Source organism: Gavialis gangeticus, unplaced genomic scaffold, assembly GCF_001723915.1.
Source record: "Gavialis gangeticus isolate Ggan-Ray unplaced genomic scaffold, GavGan_comp1, whole genome shotgun sequence".
Classification (NCBI taxonomy): domain Eukaryota; kingdom Metazoa; phylum Chordata; order Crocodylia; family Gavialidae; genus Gavialis; species Gavialis gangeticus.
In genome coordinates, this window is record NW_017729019.1 from 8,039,098 (window position 1) to 8,049,244 (window position 10,147).

At 52.6% G+C, this 10,147-nt stretch overlaps 1 long non-coding RNA gene across 1 annotated transcript in view; it reads right to left on the reverse strand.

The window, feature by feature from the left end:
- The window catches only part of LOC109295242, a 22,607-nt gene extending 13,537 nt beyond the window's left edge, over positions 1–9,070 (reverse strand). The window contains exons 1-2 of the long non-coding RNA XR_002096702.1: positions 6,690–9,070; positions 3,411–3,702 (exon numbers count right to left, since the gene is read on the reverse strand). This is a non-coding gene — a long non-coding RNA (uncharacterized LOC109295242). The remainder of the gene's footprint in view (positions 1–3,410; positions 3,703–6,689) is intronic.
- Positions 9,071–10,147: the final 1,077 nt, after the last annotated feature.

Below are 10,147 nucleotides of genomic sequence, written 5' to 3' on the forward strand. Positions count from 1 at the left end.
GATTTCCAAGTGTCAGCATGTCCTTTAATTAAATGCTGATTAACGGGGGACATGCTCCCTCGTGCTGGAGCACGGCTGCTGCCGGTAACACCACCCTGCGCCGGGAGCCGGGGCGGTCTGCTCCGCCTTCCTCTTGCCCTCTGGGAAGCATCTGGCTTGGTCTAAAAGCAGGAGCAAGGGGCTGTGGGGGCAGGGAGCTGGGGAAGCAGGAGGTTGTGGCGATGGAGCCCTCTGGCACTGTGAAGAGCTGGGTTCTCTTCCTGCCACCGAGCTACTCCACGGCCCCAGGCAAGTCCCTTTCCCACCTGGTGCCCCCACCCTGCCCCCTTGGTCCAAATGCTTAGTGAGACTAGAAGCTCAGCAGGCCGAGCCTGTCCTTCGCTGGGGCCTCGCCCGCAGGGAGAAGTCGCTCGGCCTTCATTTCAGCCCGTTAAAGCAGGCTGGTGCAAACCTCATTGCGAACGCTCTTAGATCAGCCTGACCTTGGTTTAGCTCAAGCTCGCTCCCACCGAAATGAAATAAGCTTGTTGCAAACTGAAGTTAATGGCCACGTGGCCCATTGCACTGGTCTAATACACCCAAAGCTTCTGCTTTCTCAGGTACACGTACAGCTCCTAGCACAGCGGGGCCTTGACCCAACGGGGGTCTATAGGTGCACAGAACAACAGTGCCCCTCAGCCACAACAGGTACATGCCAGAAACATAGCTAATGCCTCACCAACACCCATGAACATTTTATGCCCGGCTCATTCACACCCGAGCACGCTCCCAGGCCCACGCTCCCTTGTAATGCCGTGTTGCAGTTCCCAAATACACGCTCATGTTCAATTATCTCAATTACTGGGCTGACTGTCCACCAGGGATGTGACCGGTCACGGATTTGGCAAGAGACCGGGGGCCAGAACGGTCTCATCTGCCTTTCCGCTCTCAGTTCTGCAACAGATCTGATTTCTCTTCCCCTGACACATCTGCGTGCCGCTCAGCCGCTGTCCCGGGCTGTCTGCAAGGGTTCGGCGCCGAAGCTGTCAGAGGAGAGCGACGTGACGGGAGGTGGAAGGGCAGCCCCCCATGACCACGGCGCTGCTTTCAGAGCCAGGCCTCAGAGCAGCATCCAGTACCGCTGCTATGGACCCAAATTGTTTGAGACTTGCAAACAGGCCCCAAAAGCTTGCAGAAAAGGACAACTTTCTTGCCATTTTCCAATTAGTCTAATAAAAGGTATCATTTTGGAACCAAGAGTTCGGGTTTTTTGTACATCTTTGAGACTCGCAGGGAGTTTACAGCAGCACTCTGGAGAGTGCTGTGGGCTGAGAGACTTTGGTAGCAACGATCCCCATAACGAAGGGCTTGAGAGACATTGAACAGGTGCCTCAGTTCCCTGGGCTGCACTGAAAACAGCCACCTCCTGGACAGCATATTAAAGCTGCTGCTAGAAAATCACCTTTGCAGAAAGCCTTTCTGTACTGAGTATATAAAACTTCCCTAAGCAAAGGCCTCTGGAGAGGGCACTGGCACTCTCAGGTATTTGCCAGGCACCACTTATGCCTAAGAAATACAATTACAGTACTGCTTTTCAATAGCAGGGTTTGAGGGGAAAGGTTTCTCCCATTTGTTTTCCTTCTTCCCAAATAGCTGTTGCTGCCCTTCGCGCTATCCAGCCCTATCACCTGCACAAAGAGACCAGGCTTTTCCGATCTTCCCTTCAGCCCAGAGGAGTCTCTGGCCTCTGGCTGTCCCTTGAGGACTCCCCGGCATTGGCTCCGGGCGATGCTGCGGCTGCCATCGCTCCAGGGGGGGCTGGATCCAGCACTGTGCAACGGAAACCATTTGCGGTTCGCAGCGACACGTGGTGTTTATCCTGCAAAACCCCAGCGACCGCACGATATATTCTTATGTGCCCCCTCCTGGCATCCGGCCGCCATTAACTACTCGCACATCTGCCGCTGGAGACCAGTCTCTGCAACATGCTGCTCTGGCAGCACATGCGGGTCTGAAAATGGGCACAGACAGACCCTTGAAAATGTAGCCCTGTTCCCTGCCCTGGCATAGACCCGAGATACACCTGCCCTGCGCCCCGGCCTGGCACAGAGGGCAGACCCAGGCTATGCCTGAGGTCTGGCTGCAGCATGTTGCCCTATGGCTTCAGTGGCTGTTCTTGCTTGAAACCTGAGGAGCAAAGAATAAGACAGAGCAACCCGAGGTCTCTCTAAATTACACCAGTGCCTGGCTGGGGTCTGCACAGCCCTGGAACACGGGAAGGGCAAAGATGGCTTAAATCTACCTTTCCCCCGTCCTCCCCTTCCTCCTTCCCTGCCTGAATCCGGCCCTGAGTCCATACAAGTGGAATAACATGCACCATCTGTCTCAGGGGAGGGTTACCCCGATCCCTGGGGTGACCCCACTGCAGCCACAAGCTGCACACTCGCCAGTGGCAGAGGGTCACTCCTTCCCCTGAACACAGACTTGGAGTTGAGCAAGGAAGCAAGATTACCGTCTCCCACAGAGCTGCCCCTCGGCCCCTTCCCCAGGCTTCCTCTGCCAGGCTTATGCTACCGTTTTAAAGTCTCTGGGCACGTACCCTTGCAGCTGAAGCCGTGGGACCCCCCCCCACCCCTCCGTAATCAGAGCAGGGGAGAGGGCTGGTTTGTCATGGCACTGAGACCCCAACACCCTCAGCCCAGAGCGCGCAGTCAGGCAGATGCTGTTGGCGCTGGGGACTAAGCAAAGGCCCGAAGGCCAAATCCCCACGGAGGAGGGCCACGATCCTGTTTTGTGACAGACGTGCGGGTGCGAGTCGAGCTCTGCACTTGCCATGGGCAGGCCCCCTCTCAAAGCAGCCAGCCTGGATCCCCTGTTTTGAACCTGTAACCCTCACTCCCATTCCTGTTTTCTTTTTATTTGTCCCGAGTAATCAGCTGGTGTGTCCCCACTAGCCTCCTTTATCAAGGCAGGCTTATAGTTTTTTCATGACGGGCCTAAGCCCATGACCCTCTAGCACATTAAATAGGCCCCATCAAAGCAGCCTGCTGCTGCTCACCAAATCCCAGGACTCGAACGCACAGCAAGGCCCTCAATAGAAGGTCCTCACCGCCCCTTGGGTGCAGCTCGGAGGCAGCCAGAGCCTGCCAGGCTAGCATCCCCGTGCCCAGGTGAACAGCCCATCCACCCAACGGGTACCGACCCGCTGTATCCCAGGGTCCTGGTTGGCCTCCTCGCTCAGCTTCCCCGAGTGCAAAAACATTCGGAAACCCAGGTGGAGAGCGTGCCGCTCGGTGTTTTGCGCTGGGAGGGCCGTGGAGGGGTGGGGAGCAGGATGAATCATTTTAGCAGCAACCAGATTTCCCTATCCCCCTGCTGAAAAATTAAAGGCTGCGATTGCTTTCAGCTGCCTGCACAGGGAAGGAACGTACCTCTCAGCAGCCAGCCTTGTCGGGATCAGTGTCCATGCTGTCTACCTGTCAGCGGGATCTTCCTTCCGCTCATGCTGAGCATCATATTTTCTGTGAACACCAAGGGAGTTAAAAGCGGCAACTTAAGGACTTGGGAGGCTGAAGGGGTTGGAGGTGGATGGACTCACTGCCGGAGCAGCAGCCAGCCTTTGGCTCAGCCCTTCTGGCTCGGGCGCCAGGAGGTTTGGCTGCATGTGTCATCCCTCTCCTTGGCTCCTCTCACGCCGGTGTCACTGTCCTCCCCTGGTTGGCGCTGGAAAGGGTGGGAGTGGGGAAAGGTTGAGTTACTGTTTGGAAAAGAGAAGCAAACCAGGCAGGCAGCACGTGCCAAGCCTGCCCTCTCGCGGGGGCACTCTGCTCGAGACACACGCTGCCGCTCCCTCCCTGTGCAGTGCAGCATATGGTGTACGACTTCTAATTTCCTGGGGACGGCACGGCTCAGGGCAACCGACAGGCTCCTCATTGCTCTCGATCAGGCCTCGTAGCACCCCCGCTAGAGCCGCACATGCCGGCCGGCCTGCTGGGCTGAGCCAAGCGCTTTCCAAGTCACTGCGCTGTCACTTGGGAGAGCTCTCGTCACCCGCACTCGAGTCCCAGCCGGTGATGTCAGCTCGGCTTGATGCCACCGATTCTGGGAGCCGACATGCTCCGTTGGGAAAAGGAAACCCGTTGTGCCCCCCGCTTCAACCCTGCCACACGCTGTTACGTGGCGAGCCAAATAGAAGCAGCAGGCTAGATTTGCACCTTACAGACTAACTAAATCAGAGGTGTTTAGCATAAGCTGTTGAAAGCAGCAGGCTTCTTAACACAGCTACCCACCCCTCTCAAAGGAGCCATCGCTGAGTACGTGGCACAGATTCTGCCTCTCCGGTCTCATGCGAGCTGGTAGGAAGTCCAGTTGTGACGCAGGCCAAAGCGACACAGGGCAGCGAGGTAGGTTAATGGTTTAATGCTCATCAGTGTCATTGGAGGGCATGGGGCGGTTCTGATTGCAGAGCAGTTGTTGCAGGCTCTCTGCAAACTCAGGCAGAGTCAGTAGGTGGACTGCACTTGAGGCATGTTGTGTAACTTTTCTGAGCAATCTTGCATTTCTTATGAATGCTAAACGATCCAAAAGGTCTGTCTAGTGCCTCCCCTTCCTGCCCACGCGGGACGTGTCCCTCGCTTCTGGGAAACACTGGTTGAAGGACAGCTTGGCGGGCCCTTTATCCATTGACAAGTATTCTTCTCCAGCATTTCAGTGCAGTTATATAGGATCTCTCCCTCCCTCCCCAGAGGTACCTAGGCTTTTGAACCCAGATAGTGCTCTAACCTCAATTGCTGCAGTAGTGACCGGTGTCTGGAGCTGAGCGAGCAGCAGAGGACCTTCTGGGCAAAGCTTGCACAGATTCGCATGTGGCCAGATTCAGATTTGCATTCAGCTTCCGCAGACACTAGAGAGCTTGAGATTTTATTAGCACTGATGTTTGTGGAAAGTAGATGATTTAGCTTGAATATTACCTGAAAATGCATTTCTATTGGGCTTCAATATTCCCAGTTCTCCCCGTGTTGGCTAGTTACGATAGATCGGGTGTTACTGTTTTTCTCCTTTCACTGACGACTAAAGTAAGAAACCAGTGTGGTCTGAACTGGGGATGCCATTAAAAATTCACTCTGGCCACATAAACAAGCTTACCAGTGTAAACCAGGTATACTGGTATAAGTGAGGTTATAGTGTTATAGCGACTCCCTATGGGAAGGAAGGAAGCTAAACCAGTTCAGGGCATCTTTACACTGATATAACCATGTCTTCACATGAGGTTGTAGCAGTAAAACTGGATTAATAACAATGCATACTCCTAACTGAAACAGCTACACACGCAGAACCGATGTGCAGGCCAGGCCTAGGAAATCAGGCAGTGCCTTAAAACATGAAGCATCTTTGAATTAGCACGCTTACAAACACAGCTTAGCACCTAACACGGAGAAGGCCTAGCTCACGCTTTTAAAGGTGTTAAGATTTGTTTATCTGAGGCTCTACGTGGGGCTTGAAAACACATCAGAAACTTTTTAGTACTGGCTGAGCAAATCATTGGGAGCAATTTGATGACTTTTACCCTATTTCCGATTTGAGAATTGTTCTCATTGTTTGGCATTATTAACTAATTTCTCATGCAAACAGCTCTCGGTCTGAAGATCCAAGGAACGCTCATGCTACGGTCACGGACGAGCCGACAGGTCACCTCCAGACTGGGGCAGCTGATGCAGTGAGTGAATTTGTTGGTACTTTCAACTAGTTCACCCTGTGCTTGGGAAGCGGGTAGTTTCTAGTGTAATTAAAGCCGTGCAACTATTATGCATATACAAATCCTTCATTTAGATGTTTCCATAGTGTGTGTAATAGCAGGACCCTGCCCTTGTGGATTCGGGCGGATGGCGTTACAGGAGATGCGGACAGCAAACCAGTGAGGATGTACACAAATTTCCCATTTGCAGCTAATCTAATGTATTGCTGTTTCTAAGTGCTGATCGCTGTGGTAGCTCAACCTCTCTCTCTCATTAAAAAGAACAATCCTGTTCCAGGTTGCGCACAGGGCCATGGCAAATGGATTTGCCATTTTAACTAACTTTGTTTAACTAAAGTAAACAAAAAAAAAAAAAGAAAGAAATTAATCTCTTTCCACTGCTCCTTTTGCAAAGCAATATAGATCCTTGCTCTTTCCTCCCAAACAGTTTTAATCACATATTGATTGCATTGCTCTGCCCAAAGAGAGCTTTGTGAGGACGATTAGGACTGCAGATGCCATCAAAACATTTTCCACTTTTTCCATTTGTTCTTTAGGGGCCCCTCGGGTTGCAGTCATGTCTTCTGAAGCCCGCGGCGACATATGGCTTCACCGTTGTGCTTGTGGCAGCCGGAGAGAGCTGCAGGGCAGAATAGAAAGCCTCGGGCTCCAGAATCCAAGACCTGGTTGCTTGAGCTGAAGCTGTCAGCGTCCAGGCCCCGGGACACACAGCTGAAGAGCTGTGCCTTTGCCCAGGAGAGAGCAGCGCTGCATGTCTCCCGGGTCCAGTGATGCACAGCACTCTGTGCACATTGCTGTGGCATAGCTTACTCCCTTCAAGACTACGGCTCCAAGACTGAAAAACTGCTAGGCCCTTACCTGGGACGTGCACGTATTCACCCTCAATGTGAACAGTACTCATGAACTAGAGGCACAGTCTGGACTAAGCTTTTTGCACCCCATTAAACCTCCTTACCTTGTTTTCCAGAGCACTGGATTCCTCTGATGACAGCCTTGGCCTTGTCAGTTCAGGTCGCAGCCTTGACATTGAGGGCTCAGAGTCAGCATCACTGAGTATGCCATTAAAGGAGTTCAGTTGCGTGGCAGAGTAGAGGGTGGGATAACGAGGCTCTGCTATGCATTCAAGGGGTGTATGTGCTTAGCCAGTGCACAGATAATCACTGTTTCCTATAAAGTAAGGAATAGGAAAAAAAACAAGCAAACCAAAAAACTGGGACAGGTGTCCTATTATGCACCATGCTCAATATGCACGTACATGGCTTGCACTGGACTGAAGAGCATGCAGAGAAGCGGCTGTATTTTCACAACCCGTCTGCCCTGCAGGAGAGTGTTTCTGCAACAGGCAAAAAGCACAGACTTTCTCAGCTAGTTGCCTGTGAACAGGAAAGGCAGGATCAAATCAACCTTTTGCTGGAAGGCAATTGCTTTCAGCTGCTGACAACCCATGCAGGGTTCAAGCCAGCTGACCTGAAGGCAAAAGGCTTTATGGCCATTGTCAAGCCAGGAGTTAGCCAGTCCTTCTAGCACAGGGCTGCTTATAGCTTTCCCTGGTGTCATTGCCTTAGCAAAGGGACAGGACCAGTGGGTTATCCTCTGACCATGCTGAACATGGAGTCCTTGTTTAGCATCCATCTCTCTGGCCTTGCACACCTTCTCCTCTGGGAATCTTTCCAGGGGCATTTTCAATCTCAGGTCTCCTGTTGCTGCTGGTCAGGCTGCTGTGGGGGTTGGTTATTTGCAGGGAAATGCGTGTCTGTGGGGTTTTCAAGCACTGCAGAAAAATCCCAGAGAAGTTACCAGTGACAGGGGCATGGGATGAGGAGCAATAAGAGCAACGCAGCCAGGACAGAGCTGAAAGGCTCCTATGAGCTCAGGGGAGAGAGATTAAAACCACATGTATTTGGTGAGGAGCAGAAAGGGGCACATGCATGCACAGACACACATGCACACATCTGTATGCACACAGCCCCATACATATCTCTGCACACACGCACACCTCCACCCCCTGCCTCAGTGCCTGTTAGATGAGAGGGCTGCCTTGCCGACAGGATAATGATACAGCCACCTTCAAATGGGAGCTGATCTGTGACTGGCACCTCTAAATGCTGCCATAATACAGGTTTTACCAATCTCTCATTATGACACTGCTGATGCGATTCTCCTCTGATGAGTGACTTTTCTCAGACTAGTGTCCCATAGTGGATGAACAGATACAGAAAAATAGTCTCACACTTGAAATGTCTATAGCCATGGGCACTACTGCAATACAGCCAGCAAATTAGGGCAGAGAAAGAGCTGAGCTGTAGGTAAGATTGAGAGAATGGTAATTTTTCAAAGAATCAGTGACTTAAGTGCTCTAAAATGCACAGGCTGACTCAGATTTTCTTGAAGCAAAGGGGGTTTTGGCAGTATCTTTTATTTGGACCAGCTGGATAGCTGGGGGAGAGGTTAGACGAGCTGCCTTCACATCATGCTCGTTTAACATCTCTCCCAACTGTGCAGTTAGTCCAATAAAAGATATTACCAGGAAAACCCTTGCTCCTCTCAAATTCCCTGGACTACCACAGCGACAAAAACACTGCCACACTCAGATTTTCTTAACGTTTGTTCAGCATCACTGGGAATGGGAAAGAGGGCTAATAGTCCAAATGTGGTATCATAGGAAAAAGAGCTCCCCGGGATACGGACTCCTACAAATGACATGTTTACCAAGGCAGCTGATCTGAATCATTGAGCCAGCCATGCTAGAAGAAAGCTATGCTGGATGGGCATCTACCCAAAATCCTTCCACTAGAGGGAGGTATAACCAATGGTTAGTGCTGGATAAAAATGATGTATAGAAGATGGTTAGTTTTGAAAATACCTAGCATTAAGCTTCACAGTTGTGACACAGGCCAAAGCCCCTGAGAGTCACTCTCGCTTTGTGCCATCCATAGCAGAAGCTCCGGTTTCTCATGCTACTTTGGATCCTCCCTACTTTTAAAAGCTTGGCCCCATCTGATATGTAACCCAGGGGCTGGAAGACACAAAACACTGGACACCGTGCTCAGGGACAGGTGACCCTCCACTTCCTTTGCCAAATTGCTGAATGTTGGGATTTTTTCGGGTGGGTGGATTCGATCTATTCCAGTCTGTCAAGCTCAGGGAAGTTTTGAGACCTATTAAAACAGAAAAAAAGCAGCTAGCCAAGCAATAAAAAATGCCATATGAATGTACTTTGTTACCGGGTAATTTAAAGCTCAGTATAGCACAATATCCCAGGCCCCAACCCCACAGCAAGGGCACAGCTCAGAGGGAGCTCCTTGCAAGCTCAAAACCCGACAGGTATGGAAGCAGGCTGATACCTTGTGAGTGCCGTGAACTGTGTAGTGTGGCTGGTTTGCAGCTTTTTGCTGAGGTCTCCGTGACCCCACTCACGTCCCCACTGTCAGGAATGACTGCTGCAGCCTGGACAGAGATTGCTGGAAGGAGACCTGGAGCGGTGCTGCTCTCCCCCTGGCAAACAGGTTGCATAGGTCCCCCTCACCTCAGGTTGCAAGCGGGCGTGCAAGCACGGGATCCCTGCTCTGCCCCGTGCAGCACCAGGGGCACTCGCACCCACCAGCGAGCCCACTGGTGTATGCACTGCTGGAGCGGCACGGGCTTGCCTTGCTTCAGGCCAGGTGGAGGACAGCCCTGCACAGTGCCAAGCCCTTCTGGAGAGATGTGAAGCTGAGGGATTGCACTGTCCTTTCTGGGCCCCTGCTGCGGCAGATGCTGATGCAGCCAGTCACGTCGCTGAACTGCAGCGAGGTGGCAGCATTTCCCAAAATTATTGCCTTGCCCAATGGACACAGCTACTTCTCTTCTGCTGACTTGTCAGGGGTAGGGCTGCCAACCCCGGGGCAGGAGGGGCCTGGCAGGAGAGGAGAGGAGAGGAGAGGAGAGGCTGGTGCCAGGGGACCTGGCTCAGAGGGGACTCAACACTGGAGTCTAGGACATGCAGCCAAGCCATCCTGCTCTCATCCGGTCGGGTGCAGGTAGCTCTGACTCAACAGCCTGAGCATGATGCATTCAAAACAGCTGACCCAGCTCAGGTACCACCGCCCCTCGCTGTTTGGGGTGCCAGAGGAGGGCCCTGAATCCAGCTCAGGTCTGCTGGCACGGGCTGTCTGCAGCCCCTCGGAGCTGAGGCACGTCTTTCCCCATCACCATAATGGGGCAGATGGACGCCCTCTTTGGCACTCTCATGTGTGGAGCTATGGGGCAGATCCGCCTCATCTCCCCTACCACAGCGCCCGGATGGAGACAGTATGAGGGGGGCTTGCCTGGTCATTGCCCACGTTGCCCCAGCCTGTAGCTAAATGGGTGTGCATCCCACTCCCATCCACGAACCCTCTTCAGAAAGAGCAGCTCTGTCTCTCTGTCCCCTTC